The 21,121-nt window shown below is 42.0% G+C and overlaps 1 long non-coding RNA gene and 1 pseudogene across 1 annotated transcript; one reads left to right on the top strand and one right to left on the bottom strand.

Moving 5' to 3' along the window:
- Positions 1 to 12,887: 12,887 nt before the first annotated feature.
- Positions 12,888 to 19,571, bottom strand: LOC134485225 (uncharacterized). The gene is made up of 2 exons (XR_010063242.1): positions 19,266 to 19,571; positions 12,888 to 13,055 (listed from the first exon to the last, which is right to left on the bottom strand). It is a non-coding gene; the product is annotated as an uncharacterized LOC134485225 (long non-coding RNA).
- Npm1-ps13 (nucleophosmin 1, pseudogene 13) lies at positions 15,020 to 15,981 on the top strand (annotated as a pseudogene).
- Positions 19,572 to 21,121: the final 1,550 nt, after the last annotated feature.

The following is a 21,121-nucleotide window of genomic DNA, read 5'->3' as shown; positions in this document are numbered from 1 at the left end:
TTCTTCAAAATGAATTTGTGCTTTTAGTTTGGTGAGCAGATCACGGCCCAGCAGAGGGTATAGGCAGTCCGGAACATGTAAGAAGGAATGGGTCACCTTACCAGTAGCCAGCTGAACCCGGCGGTCCGTAGTCCATCGGTATTGTTTCTCACCAGTAGCTCCTTGTACCCAGGCCGTCCGGTCGCTGAGTTGTCCTGAAGCTTGGGTGAGGACTGAATGCTGGGCTCCTGTGTCTACCAGGAAAGTAACCGGCTGCCCCCCAACTTTAAGCGTTACCCTGGGCTCGGGGGGGGGGGGGCTCCTGGCCCTGACCTCCCTAATCTTTATCTAGAGCCAAGAGGGAGGTTCGTGGTCGAGGCTTTCGGGGTCCGCCAGGCTTCTTGGGGCACTCTCTGGCCCAGTGCCCTTTCTCTTTGTAATAGGCACATTGATCTTTATCCAGCTTTAGCCCCTTTCGAGCTCCCCCCTATCTCCCTTCTTTTTTTGGCCCTGTACTACGGCGGCCAAGATTCGACTCAATTTTTTGTTTGTTTTTTTTTTTTTTTATCTTTTTCTTATTAAAAATCCTTTTAGCTTCTTTAAGTAAATCCTGTAATGTATAGCCCTGCAAATTTTCTAACCTCTGTAACTTAGTCCTGATATCTGGAGCAGCCTGTCAGATGAAGGACATAGAGACACTCGTCATTTGTCCTGGGTCATCTGGGTCATAGGGAGTGTACATACGGTAGGCCTCCTTAAGTCTCTCTAGAAAGGTGGAGGGAGTTTTCCCCTGCTTCCTGTAATACCTGTTTTACCTGAGCCAAATTAGTAGGGCGTCGTATAGCCCCTCGGAGACCCGCTAGAAGCAACTGGCGATAAAGGCGTAGGTGTCCCTTACCTTCAGCTGTATTAAAATCCCAGTTTGGTCCTCAGGCAGCTGGGTGGGACGCCCATCATCTCCCAGAACATGCTTTCTGGCCTCTAGGAACACTCTTTGTTTTTTTTTTTTTCTGAGGTTAAGAGAGCCTGTAAGAGCTGTTGGCAGTCATCCCAAGTAGGCTGGTGGGTAAGTAAAACAGATTCTATTAGGTCGGTGAGTGCCATCGGATCTTTGGAGAAAGAAGGGTTGTGTTGTTTCCAATTGTAAATGTCAGCTGCTGAAAACGGCCAGTATTGGGTCTGGCCACCGGTTCCCTGTCTAAGTGGGAAAGCCTGGGAGGTTGTATCTGGCACCACCTCGTGCTTATTGCGCGATCTCCCTGCGACAGGGGAGAAACCCTTATCAGACTGTGGCCCGGCAACTGATCTGGCTCTGCCTCCTCCGTTTCAGCCGGGCCTGTCAGAGAGAAGATCTATGAGAGGGGAGTTTGGGTCTGCTGGGAGGAGAGGTTTCTTAAGACGTGGCCGGCAGACCGGGCGGGGCCGAGGGGACAGGCTGGGGGTTGAGGGGAGGCCAATTCGGGTCCACGAAGGGCTCCGCCCGGGGGGGGGGGGTTTAAGGCGAGACTCTCTCAAGTGATAATATAAGAAACCTGGTCAGGATGTCCGTGGACGACCCGATCTTTAACCTGTAAAATAATGATCTTATTAAATGTGCCATTCACTGGCCATCCCGCTCCGAGTCTGTCATTTTCCTTTTTTTTTTTTTTTAAAACCTCGACGGACTGGTTGTGTGCCCGGTCGTGGACGTCTTTCTAATGATCAAGAGTGAGACTTAGGGGCGTTGTTAGGGACTGTCCCATGTTAGTTCTAAGGAAGATTAGAACACAGAGAAAACAAACAACACCAACAGTCAAACAAACAACAGACAGGCGTGCTGCACGGCTTTGGTACCAAACTGAAAGCAAAAAGTCAGATGGAGGTGGCAAAGGTCCGGGGCCCTCTGAAAGCCAAAAATACAGACAGAGGTGCCGTTAGTCCGGATCTTTCTCCTCTCCCAGATTGGGCCCCGAAAAGTCGGGCCCCAACACCCTTGGAACGTCTTCCAGGGCTGCGGGGCGAGAAGTCCGAGCTCGTCAGCTCCTTCTTCGTCCAGCCCAAATTCCAAACAACCTGGCTGAGCGCTCACAGAACAGACCCGGCTGAGTGCTCACAGAACCTGGCTGAGCGCTCACAGAACAGACCTGGCTGAGCACTCACAGAACAGACCTGGCTGAGCGCTCACAGAACAGACCTGGCTGAGCGCTCACAGAACAGACAGAATAAGGCAGAACGAGACAAAATCAGACAGACAGACAGACGCCGGCCGGCTTACCTCCCAGTGGGTGGTCGGTGGTCCCTGGGTGGAGGATCTCCTTTCCCGGCCAATGCACCAAATGAAAAGCTCTCAGGGAGAACTTTCCCTCAGGATGGAGACCCTCTAACTCCAAAGACCAGACCGAGACACCACAGGATGCAATCAGCAAGAGGATTTGGTTTATTGTCGGGATACACAGGCACAGGCACCTGCGGGCGCTTCAGTCACTCGGGGGACTGGCGCGCCCCACGGAACCAAGGATGGGCTTTTATAGGATTTTGGGGAGCAGAAGCAAGCATACAGAAGCAGATGCATGGTTACAGGGATATAATTGGTGGATTCTAATATGGCAAGGGTTTAGCCCGGGGGCAAGTTTCCTAGCTACCTTCCTGAAACATAACGGCTGACTCGGCCCCCCAAGGGTTCAGCCCGGGGGCAAGTTTCTTAGCTACCTTCTTGGAACATAACGACTGACTCGGCCCCCCACCAGGGTGTGGGACCTCTCTCGGGGCTTTTCTCATTGTCAGGTGCTCAACGGCAGTCCTCCTGTTGCCAGGCCTTCAACCAAACACATCTTGTTTGGCAGCCGCTGTGTACTCAGTGTTCTAACCTTTCTCTGAACCAGTCATCTTAAATATAGCCTTGCAAAATGGCGTTACTGCTGCTAAGCTGGGGTCTTTCAGACACAAATGTTTGAACAAGCCTATGGGGGCCAGGAAGTGGAATGTGTTGGTTTCTATAAGGGCAGCCCAGGGAGTGGCACTATTAGAAGGTGTGGCCTCGTTGGAGTAGGTGTGTCACTGTGGGTGTAGGGTTTAAGACCCTCATTCTAGTTGCTAGTATTCTGCTAGTAGCTTCAGATGAAAATGTAGAACTCTCAGCTCCTCCTATACTATGCCTGCCTGGATGCTGCCATGTTCCTGCCTTGATGGTAATGGACTGGACCTCTGAACCTGTAAGTCAGCCCCAATTAAATGTTGTCCTTGTAAGAGTTACCTTGCTCATAGTGTCTATTCATAGCAGTAAAACCCTAACTAAGACAGGTTATATCTAATTCTAAAGCCACTCTCAACAATTACATTGCCTTATGAGTTAGATTAAATCTGAGGATGGGCAGGACCTTTGGAGAATAGAAGAGCAGAGATGGGTTTCAGAAACGAGAAGAACTGTTCTTCAGTCTTTTGGCTAAGGTCAAGTGAAGAGAAGGGAAAGGAAGCAAGAAGTGCCAGAAACAAATTTGGCTGACCTTAAAGCCTTCCTACAGTCAGCTTCCTTTACCTCAAACTGTGACAAATAAACAGGAGCAGTGAGCAAGGAAGATTTTTATAGCTGTTTTGTTCCACATAAATGCAACTTGAGGGGAACCGTGTGTTATAATTAGTTTCTTTGGAGATATTAAGTAATTAAATCCCCTGGAGAGGGTCTACTGGATTCCGAAATGAAGTAAGGCATAGTATAGCAGGCTGCTGCATAGCAAAAATTTGTTTCTTGCTACATTTTTCCCAAGGGTAATAAGAGACTGTGAGACTGTCACATTATGTCACAAGCAGAAATTCAATCCTGATTTGCCCTTGTCTAGTTCAAGAATCTTCTGAAGGATAGCCTCAAGTTATTTACACCAGGATTGAAGTAGTTTGCATCTTAAAAGCTTACCTCATCCATTGCCTAAGTGGGAAAGCACAGTTGTTTCCTATTTATAGGCTTCATTTACATTAACACAACTGAGCATTAGTGAGCACTTATATGCTGGGTGCTCTGCTCATTATTTTGTATGGAATATATCATTTATTCCTAACACCACATAGTGAGACCTCCATTTTATGGTTGAAACAAAACAAAACACAAAGACTATCATTAGTATCTATCTGATCCCCTGGATCTCCGGAAGCCAGCATGGGTAATACCCTGTTTCAAAACCATCAGCCATCAGGAGGCCATAGGAGATTTTAACCAGACAACATGTCCTGTCTATACTAAGACTATTGGATGTAGGTGAAAGAAGCCCAGGCAAAATGTAAAAAAGGAATTTACCAACAAAACATGCATTACTATATCCAAATGCTTGATGTTCCCCACAAAGATCTATGTGTTAAATTGTGGCCCCTGGGTGGCACTGGAGAACAGTGGAGCCATTAAAAAAGGAAGCCATGATAGAGACCTGTGGGTCTTCGGGAATGGAAGGTCTTCCTCTGGCTTATTTGCTGCACCATGCAATGCCTTCGTGATACCAGTCTCACTACCGTCCCCAAGCAACGTGAACCCCCAGAACGCCATGTTAAGTTGATTTTTGTAGATGTGTTTCTCATATTAATAGAAAGCTGACAGCATAATGATGTTTTTCTCATATAGCAGAGACACAGAATAACAGGGCCTTGGGAAATTTTAGGCACTAGGGTGTAAATACCATATAAAATATTGAGCAGATTACCTGTAAATACCAAACATTCCATCTATCTCTTCTCTGCTCTTTTTTCCCTCTGTCTTCCCCTTACCCCCTCTTTCCTTTTCTCTCTCCCTCCCCTCCTTCTTTACTCTCTCCCTCTATCCCTGTTTCTCCTCTTTCCCTCTGTCTCATTTTGGATTTTGACCAATCCATATTCACACCTTTCTACTACAGACAGAAAATGCCCTGTACTTACATTCTGCAGCAGTCAACACTTAAGAGAGATCCATTCACATTCTTTCTCAAAATGCATAGAATGACATTAGGTTGTCTTAGTCCACATATCCAGCACTGTGACTTCTAGCTGTGACTAATATACATGTGTAGCCACTGGGGGCTGACTCTTGTATATTTTCTCTCTATCAAGAAAGTAAAAACCACTCTTAGCTAGACAGTCAACTCTTTTCATTTCACTACATGGGTTTTCATAATTAATTATTTAACACTGATAACTTTTAATTTAATTCAAAAAGGTGTTGAATTATATTCAATTGTTGAAAATATGTATGCACACTAATACTAGAAAAAATACTTTTAGCTCTACCTAGCATGTCAGGTAAGAGTTCTTTTCTATACAGTGATTATATATTTTAACACTTGGGCTGCCTTGAATTTTTATGAATCAATCAATTGATCAATTAATTAATTAATTTACATCCCAAATGCTGCCCTTTCTAGTCCCCCTCTTCCATAATGCCTCCCCCAACCCCAATCCTTTGGCACATCAAGTATCTGCAGAATTAGGCACATCCTCTCCCACTGAGGCCAGACAAGGTAGCCCTGTTGGGAAACAAATTCCAGTTAGGCTACAGTTTTAGGGACAGCCCCTGTTCCAGTTGTTAGGGGACCCACATGGAGACTGAAGTACATGTCTGCTACATATGTGCTGGGGCTTTGGTCCAAACAATGTATGCTCTTTGGCTGGTAGCACAATCTTTGAGAGTTCCCAGGGATCCAGGTTAGTTGACTCTTTTGGTCTTCTTGTGGAATTCCTTTCATCTTCAGGACCTTCAATCCTTCCCCCAACTCTTCCATAAGAGTTCCCATTCTTCGTTCAATATTTGGCTATGGATATCTGCATCTGTTTCAGTCAGTTGCTGGGGAGAGCCTCTCTGAGGACAGTCATGCTAGGCTCCTGTCTGCAAGCATAACAAGAGTATCATTAACAGTTTCAAGGATTGGCACTTACTCATGGGATAGATCTCAAATTGGGTCAGTTATTGGTTGGCCATTCCTTCAGTCTTGGCTCCATCTTTGTCCCTGCATTTCTTTTAGACAGAACAAATTCTGTGTCAAAAGTTGTGGGTGGGTTGGTGTGTTTATACCTCTCCTGGGGATACTACCTGGCTAGAGGAGAGGGCCTCCTCAGGTTCCATGTCCCCACTGTGTCTTAGTTAAAACCCACATCAACTCCTGGAAGCCTCCCCATCCCAAACCCCTGGAACTTTCTAGAAATTCTCTCCTAGCCCACAACCCTTTGGAGTTTCAGATTTCTATTCATTATTCTGGCCCTATGGTCCTCTCTCCTGTCTTTCTCCACATCTGTTCTCCCCATTTCCCTACCCTCCCTCTGCTTTCTACAAATATTGTATTCTCCCTTTTAAGTAAGATTAAAGCATTTTTGCTTGGGTCTTCCTTCTTGTTTAACTTCTTTGAATCTGTGGGTATATCATGGGTATCTTGTACTTTATGGCTAACATCAACTTCTCAGCAAGTACATACCATGCATGTCCTTTTGGGTCTGGGTTACCTTACTCAGGATGACATTTTCTAGTTCCACTCATTTTGCCTACCAAATTCATGATGTTTTTGTTTTTAATAGCTGAATAGTATTCCATTTTATAAGTGGACACATTTTCTGTATCCATTCTTTGCTTGAGGGACACCTGAGTTGTTTATAGTTTCTGGCTATTACAAATAAAGCTGCTATAAACATAGTGGCACATATGTCCTTGTGTATGGTGGAGCATCCTTTGGGTATACGCCCAAGAGCAGTACCAGAAACTGCCAGATGGATTTGCAGAGTGGTTATACAAGTTTGTAATCCTACCAGCAATGGAGGAGTGTTCAAATTTCTCTACATCCTCTCCAGAATGTGCTGTCACTTGAATTTTTATCTTAGCCATCTGATTGGTGAAAGGTAGAATATCAGGGTTGTTTTGATTTGCATTTCCATGATGACTTAGGATGTTAAACATTTCATTATGTGCTTCTTGCCCATTAAAGATTTCTCTGTTGAACAAAGCTCTGTATCCCATTTTTAATTACGTTATCTGGTTTGTTAGAGTCTGATTTCTTGAGTTCTTTACATATTTTGAATATTAGACACACACACACAAACATATATATCAATATAGTACTTGAAGTTCTAGCTAGAGCGATATGACAACAAAAGGAGATCAAAGGGATACATATTGGAAAGGAAAAAGTCAAGATATCACGTCTCAGAGGATATGATATTATACATAAGCGATCCCCAAAATTCTACCAGAGAATGCCTACAGCTGATAAACAACTTCAGGAAAGTGGCTGGATAGAAAATTAACTCAAAGACATCAGTAGCCCTCCTTTATACAAATGATAAACAGGCTGAGAAAACAACTAGGGAAACAACACCTTTCATAATAGCCACAAATAACATTAAATATCTTGGTATAAATCTAACCAAGCAAGTGAAAGATCTATATGACAAGAACTTCAAGTCCTTGAAGAAAGAAATCAAATGAGACCTCACAAGATGGAATGATCCATCCTCATGGATCAGTAGGATTAACATAGTGAAAATGGGAATATTCCCAAAAGGAACCTATAGATTGGTTGCAATTTTCATCAAAATTCCAAACAATTTTTTACAGAACTTGAAAAATCAGGTCTCAACTTCACATGGAAAAACAAAAATCCTGAAGAATAAAAGAACTGGAGGTATCACCATTCCTGATCTCAAGCTGTACTACAGAACAATAGTGATTTAAAAAAAATAAAACTGGTATTTGTACAGAAATAAACAGGTTGATTGGTGAAATTAAATCAAAGACTCAGAAATAAATCTACATAACTATGGACACTTGATTTTTGACAAAAAGACCAAAACCATGTAATGGAAAAAAGAAAACATCTTCAACAAATGATGGTGGTCTAACTGGATGTCTCTGCATATAGAAGAATGCAAATTGATCCATGTACAAACTCATGTCCAAGTAGGTCAAGGACCTCAATATAAAACCAAAACCACTAAATCCAATAGAAGATAAAGTAAGAAATAGCCTCAAACACACTGGTACAGGAGACAATTTCCTGAAAAGAATACCAATAGCTCAGGCTCTATGATCAACAATTGATAAATGGGACCTCATGAAACTGAAAAGCTTCTGTAAGGCAAAGGACACTGTTAATGAGAAAAAAAAATGGCAACCTACAGATTGGGAAAAGATCTTCACTGTTTAGATGTTTTATCAACATATTGCTTCAAGACAAAGTTATTTCTTCGTATATGATTACTAACATTAATTTAAAGTTATCTATACCAAAACAACCACTCTTTAACTCTACACCATGGAGGTGTTGGTTAAATTGTGGAATTACACTTTTTAACAAAACAAAAAGTATGCTCATAGCAGGGTGAACTGGATGGGTTCAGCTGCATTCAACCTCCTGACATTGCCACACAACGTTGTCATATATAAACGTGTTTGGTGGTTGTCTCTTAGGGGCTGGCTCTTTTCAGAAGGGAAATGGAGGGGAGTGGATCTGGGGAAGTTGGGGAAACTGGGAGGACTAGAGGAAGGGAAAACTGGCATCAAGATATGTTGTATGAGAGATGAATCTATGTTCAATTTTTAAAAGAGCTTTAAAAATTAAAAATAATCATGCAATCAATTTACAAACAAACCAAACAAAAAAACCTTTATAATATTTTAGTAACTTTAAGACTTTGTGTTGAGCCTCATTCATAGCTATCCTCAGCAATGCAGGGCCCACGAACTGCAAATTTGGACATGCTTGTTTGACATGTATTCCCAAAGTATGGGAAACTTGACTAATACTATGAACAAAAAAAAGTAATTAATATAACTGATAACACTTGTGATCTTTCACAGATGACTAGGGTATCCTACTCCTCAAAAGAATTTCCCTGACCCTAATTCTGGTTAGACCATTTCTCCTATGGTCTTTTACAATACATATCTCACTGTATTATAATTGCTTATTGGTGTGTGTGTGTGTGTGTGTGTGTGTGTGTGTGTGTGTGTGTGTGTGTGTGTGTGTCCAGTTGGCTTTTAAGCCTCATGTTTAAGCTCTATGTTGGCATGGACCAAATATATACAATTCACCAATATTTTCCAATACCTAACACAAGAGCAGCAACATAGAAAATGTTTATCCATATCTATAAAGTTAATTAGCTCTGTGGCATTCATGTAAGATACCTCTGAGACTCAGGCAAAACATGACATAAATATCAGGAGAAGTTCTAACTCCAAGATCCCACTGTCCTACGAAGCCTTCCCTTACCTGTAAGTATTAAGACTAAAATGAGTGTGCTGTCTATTCATATGTTACAGAATTCAGCAGATGTTGAAGAGTTAGAAGTAAGAGGGAATGGAACAGAGAAGGGAAACAGATCCTCCATAGTGTCTCTAGGGCCCATGATCCTCAGCTTCCAACGTGCCAGGTCAAGGGAAGAATATGCATTAGTCTTTGGCATAATGAAGTTAGCTCCTCTCTGCATCATACGTGAGAGCCCCAGAGTCCTTCAGAGAAAGTTCTGATACTACAAAGAATGTTCTTAGAGTAGATGGACTGTGGTTACTCCATGGGCAGAGGATGAGAGAAGCTTTCTTTTACTGTCAAAGAGGAGAGTGGTGGGGTTTCCTGTGTGTCTGACATCCATGGGAATAGCTCACTGATAACCACAAGTTTTATAAGACAGTTTGAGTGTATTGAAAAAGTATTGTGCCCCTTCAATTGGTAGCGCTTGCTAAAACAATCCCAGACTGCCTAAACTTTCTTTAGAAGGTCTGTTCAATCAATTTTTATTGTTCTCTTCTGAGCACTCTCTGAGTTTGTTAGATCTCTTTCAATGCTGAGTCGGACAAAGTGCTTTAATAAGGCCGCCTCCCACTGCTCCAGGCACAAGCAGTGCCAATGTCCTGATGGGGCACCAGCGTGAGATACTCTGTGAAAACACTTGGTGAACTCTTAACCAGCACCTGGAGGAGAGGGATGATGGTAAGGCTGCACATCGTGTACCAGCTTCTCTTTTCCATGAAGAATGAAGAAATTCTACCATTTGTTCATCTGTGCCTTCAACAGAAACTGCATTGTATAATCACACACCCCCAAGCAAGCTATCACATAAGGCACTAAGATTATTATGAAAAATAAAATATGTGCATCTCTGGAAAATAATGCCATTGGTATACCACACCCAAAACTGTGTTTATAACCCAGAATACACAAGACATTTCCTCACATATTGCATTATTTAAAATTGTCACGCAGCAAGTTATATAGTATATATTTAGAATATAGAATAAGCTGACCCAGCCCTGTGAGAGAAATGTGCCAAAAGGGAAAGAAAACACAATTTTAATCAACTTGGGACTTTCTATGTCCCTTATTTCTTCCTGTCAGGCATACATCTGTTATCATGCTTACCTGAGCCTACAACATCCAGTATTCATTTTACTCTCAATTGGGGATATCATCTGAGGTTCTTGTTTCACCCACACTGACAGGAGTCAGGGCTCCTCCCACACCATCAACTGAAAACATTCCTGGCTCTGCCCATCACCCCACTAACCCTGTCTACCAGTCAGAGGTTTAAGTCTACCTATGGAAAAGTATTGATTTCAGTTAGGGATATGATCCTCTGTTTACGGGCTGTCTGTAACTGGACTCTTTGTGAATGCTGCCAAACCTCTCTATGGTTGATTTTCCACACTGTAGAACTAATAATCACACCTAAATCACTTGCCATAGTGTGAATATTGATTGGCCTCTAATGTTCTATGTGTTGACAACTTGGTCCCCAAGATAGAGTTATTGGGAGATTGGTGGAAAACTTTGGGTAGTAGAGCCTCATAGGAGGGCCAGGACAGGAATGTATTCTAAAAGGGATTATAGGGTGGCCCTGTCTCCTCCTTTCTCCTCTTTGCTTCCTGGACATAGGGAGGGTGTGCTCTACTGAAAACTTCCACTATAATGCTTTGCCACAGAACAAAATCCACAGGGCCAATGAATCACAGACTTGAAACCTCAAAAACTGTCAGCTGAAACACTGAGTTATCTCAGTATTACAATGATGAAAAATCTCTTATGGTGATTAACAAAAGATTCCATACAAAGTCTGGAAGTTTATGAAGTGTTTATCAGCTTGCTGCAGCTACATTAATAGATTCAACGTTATAAATTATAAATTATAAAATTATAAAATCTTATAATATAAATTATAAAAACTCTTCATCATCTACGTTATTTGTTACTATAAAATCAGCCTACAATTTAACAGCTTTAAATAGCAAACATTTATTAACCGACCCAGTTTGTGAGGGTCAGAAATTGAGAAGACTTTACTTGGTGGTTTTGATCCAGAGGCTCTCATGAAGTGCAGTTTAGTCATAAACTAGAGCTTCAGTCATCTGAAGGTTTGTCTAGGGCTGGAAGATCTACTGCTAAGAAAGTACATTCATAGGGCAGATGGGAAAGGGCTTCATTTTGACAAAGAACCCGGTTATCCACCACAAAGACCTTTCTTAGTTGTCTTTGAGGGACATTCCTCAAAGAAACATGAGAAGGGTACAGAGAAAGAAAACAACAAAGCCTTTACAAACTAGTCCCAGAAGATGAAGTTTCTACTTTGCTTTTCATTAGCAGCAAGTCATTGGGGGTGTCCACACTCAATGGGAAGAAAACATGGCCCCACCTCCACAGACATGAGTAAGAGAGGTGTGAACAAAAACAACCACATAGAATAGGCAATGGCATTTAAATCACCACACCCTTCTCATCAGCTAGCAGAGGAAGTGAGGAAACTACAAGGAGCTATAAAGGGGGTAGCTGCAAGATGAAAGAAACCTCAATTCCTGAATAACCTTCCAGAGCAGTGTTCCCTGTCGTCCTGCCATCCTTCGAAGGCTATGATGAGACTAAGCAAGCAATTCAATGACCCTTTCAAACCACTAAGCTTGAGAGTTCAACGGCAGCAATGAGCCTTCCCTGACTAAGATCAAAACGAAAAGCAGTGGAGCATGCTGGTTGTTCCACCCACATCTGGCAAAACAATAACAAGGTACACAAATATTAGCTGATGACTATATTTGTAATGTTAACGTCTAGACTTGCTGCCAGAACTTATGGCCTGAATCCAAGCCCCAGGACCTACATGATGGAAAAAGAGCATTGACTTCCCCATTGACCTTTGACCTCCACGTGTACCTCAGAGCATGACATGCACATGCGCACATGTACATGCATACACACACAGACACACACACACACACACACACACACACACACACACACACACACACACACACACACTAACCATTAAGGTTATACTTATTGGACTTGCTACCACTAGGGGCCACAACCTTTTCCTGTCTTTTTCACAGAGTGCTAAAGGGTAGTTTCCAGTTTGCATCCCTTCACAAGCATCTCCCAGAATCCTCAGGACTTCCGGATGTGCTGACCTGCAGCTTTTTGCACCTCCTGCAGCTTCTGCATTCTCATTCAGTGGATCCTTGCATCATTCAATCATCCCACAAAAGGTTTTAGTTCAACTACCTTCAAGCTGTTTCTCCCATGAGCCTTTGAGGAAAGATTGCTAGTTCATAAACTTACTTTGTTAATAATAAGCTTTTCTCCCATCGACCTGCTTTGCTCCATTTTCCGACCTTTGAAGTAAGAGCTTACAGAAATATTAGTGTTTCCAAATTGGATTTGCAACTTTTAAACTATAGTTTCTTCATTTACTGATTTTTTTTTCAAACTTAAAAACCTGCCTTTGATTTTTTTTCTTTAGAAAAAAAGTAGTTCCCTGCTATGGGAGGGAAAAAAATTGTTTGAATGTGTGAGAATATAACACCATTATTCAAAAAACAAAGCAAAAGGTTTCTCCATAATTCCAAAGCAAGAAGTTTTCCTCTTCGAGGTAGAGTGTGTCAATAATAACAATCTCTCCCTCTTGGTTCTATTAATAATATAATAAGCAGTTCAATTTTTAAGCCATTGAGAGACAGTTTATTATAACAATAGCCAATAATACAGAAACTCATGCCGTTGGACTTGGATGTACAGGAAAGGTAAGGCAGATCCACATTGTCGCAGAAGAGAACTGACTCCCATGTGACGTCATCGGACTTCCACACAGGAGCCCCTCCACTCAACATGCACGTTCTTAAGAAAGAAATGGAAGAAAGGTGCTTTATAAACTGAAAAATAATGGTTAGGAAATTTATAAGTGACTAGGCAGAGGCCACCAGCTTTATGGAGACATAGTACATAATTATCATCTTGGTTGTCGAATGGACACACCTGGGAAGAGAGAACTTTAAATGAATAATTGCCTTCATCAAATTGGCATATGTATATGCCTGTAAGGCTTTTGTTTTTTGTTTTGATTTGGTTTTGGTTCGTTTGTTTGTTTGTTTGTATTTTTTGTTTTGGTTTGGTTAGTTTGGTTTGTTTTGGTTGCTGGGTGATGTAGCAGAGCCCAGCCTACTGGAGGCAGTACCATCCCTAGGCAAATGGACCTGGGCTGTACAAGCAGTTGAGTAATCCTATAAGCAGTGTTCCTCTATGGTCTCTGCTTCAGTTACTACCTTAAGTTCCTGCCCTGCCTTCTCTCAATAATGAACTGTCCCACACAAGAGAGAGATTGAACAACCCCTTCCTTCCCAAGTTTCTTTGGGCCAGAATGTTTTATCATAGCAACGGAAATTCCAACTAGGACAAATGGCAATCTGGAAGATAAGAAATAAAACTGTTATGCTTTTCCGAGTTTGAATCACCAGTAGATCCTTTGGTTTCAGCTATCTGGGCTCAGATATTATAAAAGAGAGATAAACACAAGCAAGAACCAATAAATTTGTAAACAGAACTGAGAGAAAGAATAGCCCAGAGATGCAGGCGCTCACTAGTCTGAAAAATAATTTCTCCTAGCTAGATTTTCCAAGCAGGAAAAAACCTCTGAAATTAAGATAACTCCTGGCAGTAAAGATCAAGGACATTGCCCTCAAGGTAAAGATCAAATGAGGAGTTTGTTTGCACATACCCTGTTAAAATGTCGAAAAGAAATGAGGCATCGTCTCAGCTGCACAAAAGAGCTTCTATGAGGCTGAGAGTCCTAGTCCCACAACTATGCTTGAAATAGTAATAATTAAGTCTAAAAAGAGATACCTGAGTCTACAAAGAACTGTTGGCATGACCTTTGACACACAGCATGAATTCAAATCAAATACTCAAAATCCACTAATCCACCAAGAGCCCTGTTGCAAAAGCAGTGTTTGCCTGAGCTTGGATACTGCCCTGCTCAGTCTGTGAAAGGCTTGTTTTCTCTGCATACAAAGGGGCTAGACAATTGCTAGTGGGAGGGGTTATTGAGTTATGGGAAAGTGTATCTGAGGAAGAAGCTAAGTACTGCAGAAAACAGTGGACAAGCAGCCACCACAGTGGGTGGAGAGATGACTAATCTAGGAAGGTCCCTGTGTAGTTAATCTTGATTTTCAACTTGATGGGATCTGAAACCAGCTAAGCAATAGGTCTCTCAGTAACTCTGAGGGGTTTTCCCCTGATGGACTAATGGAGGACAGAATGAACATACATACATACATACATACATACATACATACATACATACATACATACATACAAACATACACACACACACACACACACACACACACACACACACACACACACACACTGCCCCAGAATGGGCAGCACCTGCCCCAGCAACCTGGATATAAAGAAGTCTAAGGAAAACCCAATGTTGCCTGCCTGCCTTCACCTCTTGCTGATGAATGTGTCAATCACAAGAAGAGGGGTGATGGTGGTGGCGGTAGCAGGTGGAAGTGGGTAGTGATGCTGCTGCTACTGCCAACCCTTGCCAACATCAGATTCTGGTTTCTTTAGCATTCCAGTATAGACCAAAAGCCATTGGCGTTCGATAAATCTCTCTGGCCTTCCCCACCAGATTGAGACTGCTGAGTCATGCAGTTTTAAAAGTTCAGCATCTACAACCTTCTCAGCTTCTCTGGTGTTCATATGCCTGATGTTGAACTACCCAGCCCCTATCATGTAAGCATATTAAGTGACTCCCCTTTTGTAACAGTCTTTTATCTTGTCCTAAAGAATCCTTGTAAGATTACAATACTAAAAGTGCGACAGTAGGCAGTTGTTTTCCGTCTGGCTTCTCTCACACTGAAGTGCGAGCCTCCACCTAATGGAAGACTCGATGGACATGGACATGAGCCCTCTTAGGCCTCAGAACTACCTTTTCGGTTGTGAACTAAAGGCTTACAAAGAGTATCACTCTAAAGTGGATAATGATGAAAATGAGCACTGGTTATCATTAAGAACGGTCAGTTTAGGAGCAGAGGCAAAAGATGAGTTACACATCGTAGAGGCAGAAGCAATGAACTATGAAGGCAGCCCAATTAAAGTAACACTGGCAACTTTGAAAATGTCTGTACAACCACAGTTTCCTTGGGGGCTTCGAAATTACACTACCTGTGGTCTTAAGGTTGAAGTGTGGTTCAGGGCCTGTGCACATTAGTGGACAGCACCTAGTAGCTGTAGAGGAAGACTCAGAGTCAGAAGACGAAGATGAGGAAGATGAAAAACTGTTAGGCACATCTGGAAAGAAATCTGCTCCCGGAGGTGGTAACAAAGTCCCACAGAAAAAAAAGTAAAACTTGATAAAGATGATGATGAGGATGATGAAGATGATCAGGACAATGAAAAAGAAGATGATGATGGTTTTGATAAAGAGGAAACTGAAGAAAAGTTTCCAGTGAAGAAATCTGTACGAGATACCCCAGCCAAAAATGCACAAAAATCAAACCAAAATGGGAAAGATTTAAAACCATCAACACCAAGATCAAAGGGTCAAGAGTCCTTCAAAAAACAGGAAAAAACTCCCAAAACACCCAAAGGACCTAGTTCTGTAGAAGACATTAAGGCAAAAATGCAAGCAAGTATAGAAAAAGGTGGTTCTCTTGCCAAAGTGGAAGCCAAGTTCATTAATTATGTGAACCATTGTTTCTGGATGACTGACCAGGAGGCTATTCAAGACCTCTGGCAGTGGAGGAAGTCTCTTTAGAAAAATGGTTTAAACAGTTTGAAATAATTCTGTCTTACTTTGTTTCTGTAATAGTTGCTATCTGGCTGTCCTTTTCTTAATGCAAAGTGAGAACTTTCCCTACTGTGTTTGATAAATGTTGTCCAGGTTCAATTGCCAAGAATGTGTTGTCTAAAATGCCTGTTTAGTTTTCAAGGATGGAACTCTACCCTTTACTTGGTTTTAAGTATGTATGGAATGTTATGATAGGACATAGTAATAGTGGTGGTCAGATGTGGGAATGGTAGGGAGACAAAAATATACATGTGAAATAAACTCAGTATTTTAATAAAAAAAAAAAACTAGAAGTGCTTGTAGAGAAACGGAATTGTAAGGATGAATTTCTCTAATAGTCTTGGTAGCATGAGGAGGTAGCTCTCCAATTTAACTACCACCTAATGCTACTAAAGACTTTCCTCCCCCCTGGTAGTTTAGAGATCACTGATAATCCATGTTATAGCAATTCAAAATATTAGTCAAGATACTAAGTACATGTGATGCTGCTTAGTCACCCTTTGTAGGGAACAAAGAATTTAGTGGCTTCCTGTGTAAAAATCCTTTGTGGTACAAAAAGAGAACTGCTGGTTCGAAGCAGCCTCAATAAGCAACACAAACGTTAACTTTCCTGTTAACTCTGTTACTAGCAGAAGGAAGCCATGACTAAGGTAGTCTGCTGCTGTCAAAAGAAAGGGAAAATATGCTGAACAGAATGAGGCTCCCCTTTTTCTAGTCCAGTCTATATCATTCTACTTGATCTGAAGACTCATGAAAAATAAAACATCTTAGCATTTTAGTTTGCTGAACTTTGAGAGCAGTTCCATTCCACAGCAATAGCTACTGTGGTTCTCCTCTTCTTTGGAGGTCATCAGTCAGAATGGCCACAAGTGTGACAAATTGACTTCTAGAATCAGCTTCAGTGAGACAGCTCAACTTTATTCAGGGTGAAGAGGGGCTATATAGATCTTGGTGAGTGGGGAGGGATTTCCAGGGTGGGTGTACACTATTAGCTGGGGCAGGAGTGCTGGTAATGCTTCATTTGCATGAAGGGAACTTCCAAGAACATTCTGGGCAGGTTCTTGTGGAGATGGGAGGGAGTTGAACCTGTAATCTGGTCATAGACTACATGACTGTCATACAGGTGGGGAAGATAGAGGTTGTGTGCTGGAGTTTGTAGGTTAAGAGCAGGGAGAAAGCAGTCCTAACTCTTGCCAGTCTTGGGATGAGGTTTTCGGGGTTTGAGGAACACCTCAATCTCACTCTTGCTCCACACCATGTCCCCTGGTGGTGCAGGCCCACAGCTACTTGATGCAACTGAAATGTGTTATTCTCAGAATTTAATGTGGCTAAAAATGATTGCCCTGTTCAAGGTCAAAGCTTCCAGAAATATGCCCTGAAATAAGGTTTCACCTGTAAGTGAATTATTATTAAAGAAACTCCCTACGGCAACAGATAATGGAAGGGAAGAAAATATGAAAGGAGAAAGGGAGTTTAAATGTAGTAGATGCTGTTGGTGGCTATGTTATTCAGGTATCTCCAAGAATAGAATGTGTGTGTGTGTGTGTGTGTGTGTGTGTGTGTGTGTGCGCGCATGCGCGCGCGCGCGCGCACGCAGATAGTTTTAAGAACTGACTCATAAAATCACAAGTCTAGAGTTTTAGAGTAGACCAACAGGCTAGGTATCTAAGGAAGACTTCCAGTCTTCCAGTCTAAAGCCAATTCTGAGGAAGTATTCATCGTCCCTTGGAGGACCTTGTCTTCTATCTTACGGGTTCAAAGTGGTTAAAATTTCCTACCCATTCTATGATAGGGAATTTGCTCAGAATCTTCTGACATAAATGTTAATGGCATCTCAAAGTGCCATCCTGATGATGCTAGTCAGACATTTGACCAAACATCTGGACATCATAACTTAGCCAAGTTGACACAGAAAATTAATCATCCCGGTGGTCCATTAAGCACTAGCTGCTATGTGTATTCTATGCTAATCTAAATTCCTCCATCGAATGGGAACAGTCTTAAGCAGTAAAGTATGCCTTGTGCCTTCTCACCTCAGCTCCCCCCAACTCAGTCATTGAGGCCTGCTATGTGATCTGTCTTTTATACATGCCTCATAGAGCCATGCTGAAGCAAATCTTACACCAAAACCACACATCCTCAGAGAGCTTCCTCAATAAATTCTTTGACTAAGAATCTTTGCATTGGCCTCTCCTCTAATAAATATTACAGGCAGCTCTACTTAGGCCTACTAGTCAGAAGCCACAAAGCCAAGGAATTCAGAAGTTCAGAGGAGACTAGGAATTAATGGTATTTTTTTGTTTTGCGATTTCTTGCCTAAGTCTTGTGCATTTCCATATTTATCACATTTTGTAGTTAACAATCGCAGGTCTAAGTATAGTAAATCATTTCCCAGAGAGTTATATCCACTGATTGTCAACATTCAAGCAAATAGTTATGTTTATCAGCTTGCCATTACCATGGAGAAATTTTTGAGATGATCACCATAATGAGGGAAAGATTTATTTTGGTTCATAGTTTTAGTTCATAGCAATTGGGCCCTGTTGCTTTGAGCTTTTAGTAGCCTAGTGTATCATGGCCGGAGGTAGAGTCATAGTATTTACTTCATGGCAACTTGAACACACAAGCAGGAAGGACCAGGTTCCCAAAGTCCCCTTCAAGGACATGTCCTAAATTATTTCCACTAGGTACTGCCTTACATTTTTCTACACATCCTACAAATACACACACGTTCTCTCTCTCTCTCTCTCTCTCTCTCTCTCTCTCTCTCTCTCTCTCTCTCTCTCTCTCACACACACACACACACACACACACACAAACACACACACACACACACAGTAGCACAAAATGGCAACCAAATCTTTAATTCTTTAATACATGTTGCTGCAGGATACATGAGAGTTTCAAGCTGTAGCAATAGTAAAGGAACCTTTTGTATATAAAGAATGAAATTAAGATAATGTAAAGGCCTTATTCTCTATACATGGACATATACATAGGATTTTTATGGAAGTTTTAGGTTTGCTAAGAGCTATGTTTTCAAACAAGATGACAGGTTCTAAGCTCTACATTTATATTTGATTCCATATTCATCTTCAGTTGTGTGTCAATCATGAGCTGACACCCCCCTCAACTATGCTTGATGAGCAAAGGAATCTCTATATTCAACTTGAGGCACTCCAGCAAAAAACAGGGACCTGGTATGTAAAAGAAGTTACTTAGGTATTCACTCATTGACTCACAGAGTATACCTTCATCGGGTGCTTTCCTTTTAGCAGGTGCTGTGCTGAAGGCTGGAGATAAAGTCATAGAGGAAATAGATGCAGTGTCAATACAGAAGACAGTGTGATAGGTAAACACCTGGGAATAAGATAAGACGTTTAAGCTGAGCCCTGATATAATCAAAAGGTTGATGACAGCAGGAACCAGGGGAAAGGCTGGTGGGTGGAAGAACTTGGCCAAGAAGGTAGCCAGCCAGAGGGAGGTGGAATCTAGGGAACTGGAGTAATAAGCCTTCTGGACAAGCTGGGGTGTTTCTTCAGAAAACCTGGCATTCAATGGGAAAGACACAATGGATTATGCTTCCTATGACTGGTTCTAGAAGGTTCTAAGAATGTTAGCAACATCTAGAAGGTTCTCAATGTCAGCAACAGCTTTCTTGGAGTAGTGATAGCAGTTTGGTTCTTATAAGTCTGCCATGTCCCTGTCCTGACAGCCTCTCCTGTGGTGAATAGAGTCTATTCCATGCTTCTCTTGATCCCTGTAGAAACTGTTAACTCTTCCACAGAGTCTTAGAAAATATCTCTTGGGACAGGAAATGTCATGAAACAAAGCAGAAGGACTTGCAAACTTAAGTGGAGCTTGTATATTTTGACCTATGAATATAGTTGAGAGATGAGAATTTGGATGAGCAATAAAAAATAGGAAGTATACAACTGGCTATAAGAAATATTCCTTTTCTTGATATGATCATATCATGTTAGCTTCTTGGAAAAGGCCATGATGGGTGTTGCACAAAGAGAAAAAAAAGTATGCTTGCAAACATGATAAAGAATGATCTTTCCTGCAAGATAGAAGCACAGTGCCAAAGAGTGAATTGTAACAGGAGGTTCTGCATGCTACACTGAAAAACATGTCATGGTCTGAATATACACCTAAAACATGATATACTAAAACCTAACCCCAAACACAACAGTGTTAGGTGTACAGCCTGGTGAGAAGTGCCAAGGTTGTGGGGGTGGAACCATTCATAAAAACACTTTTTCCCATTTTCCTGGCATGTGAGGAACAGAGTTGTTTTTCCCCACAGGATGTAGGATTTGAGGTACCATCTTGGAAGAAGATAAAGAGTCCTTCCAAGTCACCAAAAGTGGCAAAGAACCTGAACTTCTTCACATCAAGAATGGGGAAGAGATGTTTCTGTTCATTATAAATTACCAAGTCCAAGGGATTTTGTTGTAGCGATGCAAGTAGACTAAGGCAAACCCTTAATGGAAAATAGAATCAATGAAAGAAAGGCAACCAAATGTGAGTTAGGGCAAAGGATAAGATAGCAGGAAATATTTAATGGTCAACTCGTAAGCAGTAGATGTGTAATTTACTAATAAATGTTTATTATAAAATTTATTGGTGGGAGCAAACCACCCAGGAGTGCAGAGATCCCGAGGCCACAGGACAGACTACCACCTCTGCACACCTCAGCACACATCTCTGGTCCAAGGGGAAACTGCACAGTGCCTCTGGACAGAGGGATATAGGAACAGACAGCTGCTGGTGCCCAGGATTCTGGTCTGCACCCAGGACTACACTGATCCCACCAAACACCTCCCTGCACACAAATCCCATTGGAGAGAGAGCTGGAACCTCAGAAGTGTGGATACTCCTGAGAAGTCAGAGGAGAATACCCTCTGCCCACAGTCCAGACCCAAGAGGCAAGGACCTACAAGAGCGATCAGGGGCAGGACCCTTTGATTCCTGCCCACGCCTAGAGGTGGAAGACAGTCTCTAGGAGCACCTCCACTGCTGAGAGCAAAGCACCTGTTCTCAGGAAAGGCTGAAAGAAAACAGGAAAACAGTTCTACAGGAGTGCTAACACAAAGGCCTACAG

This window comes from Rattus norvegicus, chromosome 1 (genome assembly GCF_036323735.1).
Source record: "Rattus norvegicus strain BN/NHsdMcwi chromosome 1, GRCr8, whole genome shotgun sequence".
NCBI lineage: Eukaryota > Metazoa > Chordata > Mammalia > Rodentia > Muridae > Rattus > Rattus norvegicus.
This window is presented reverse-complemented; position numbering and strand designations above follow the sequence as displayed.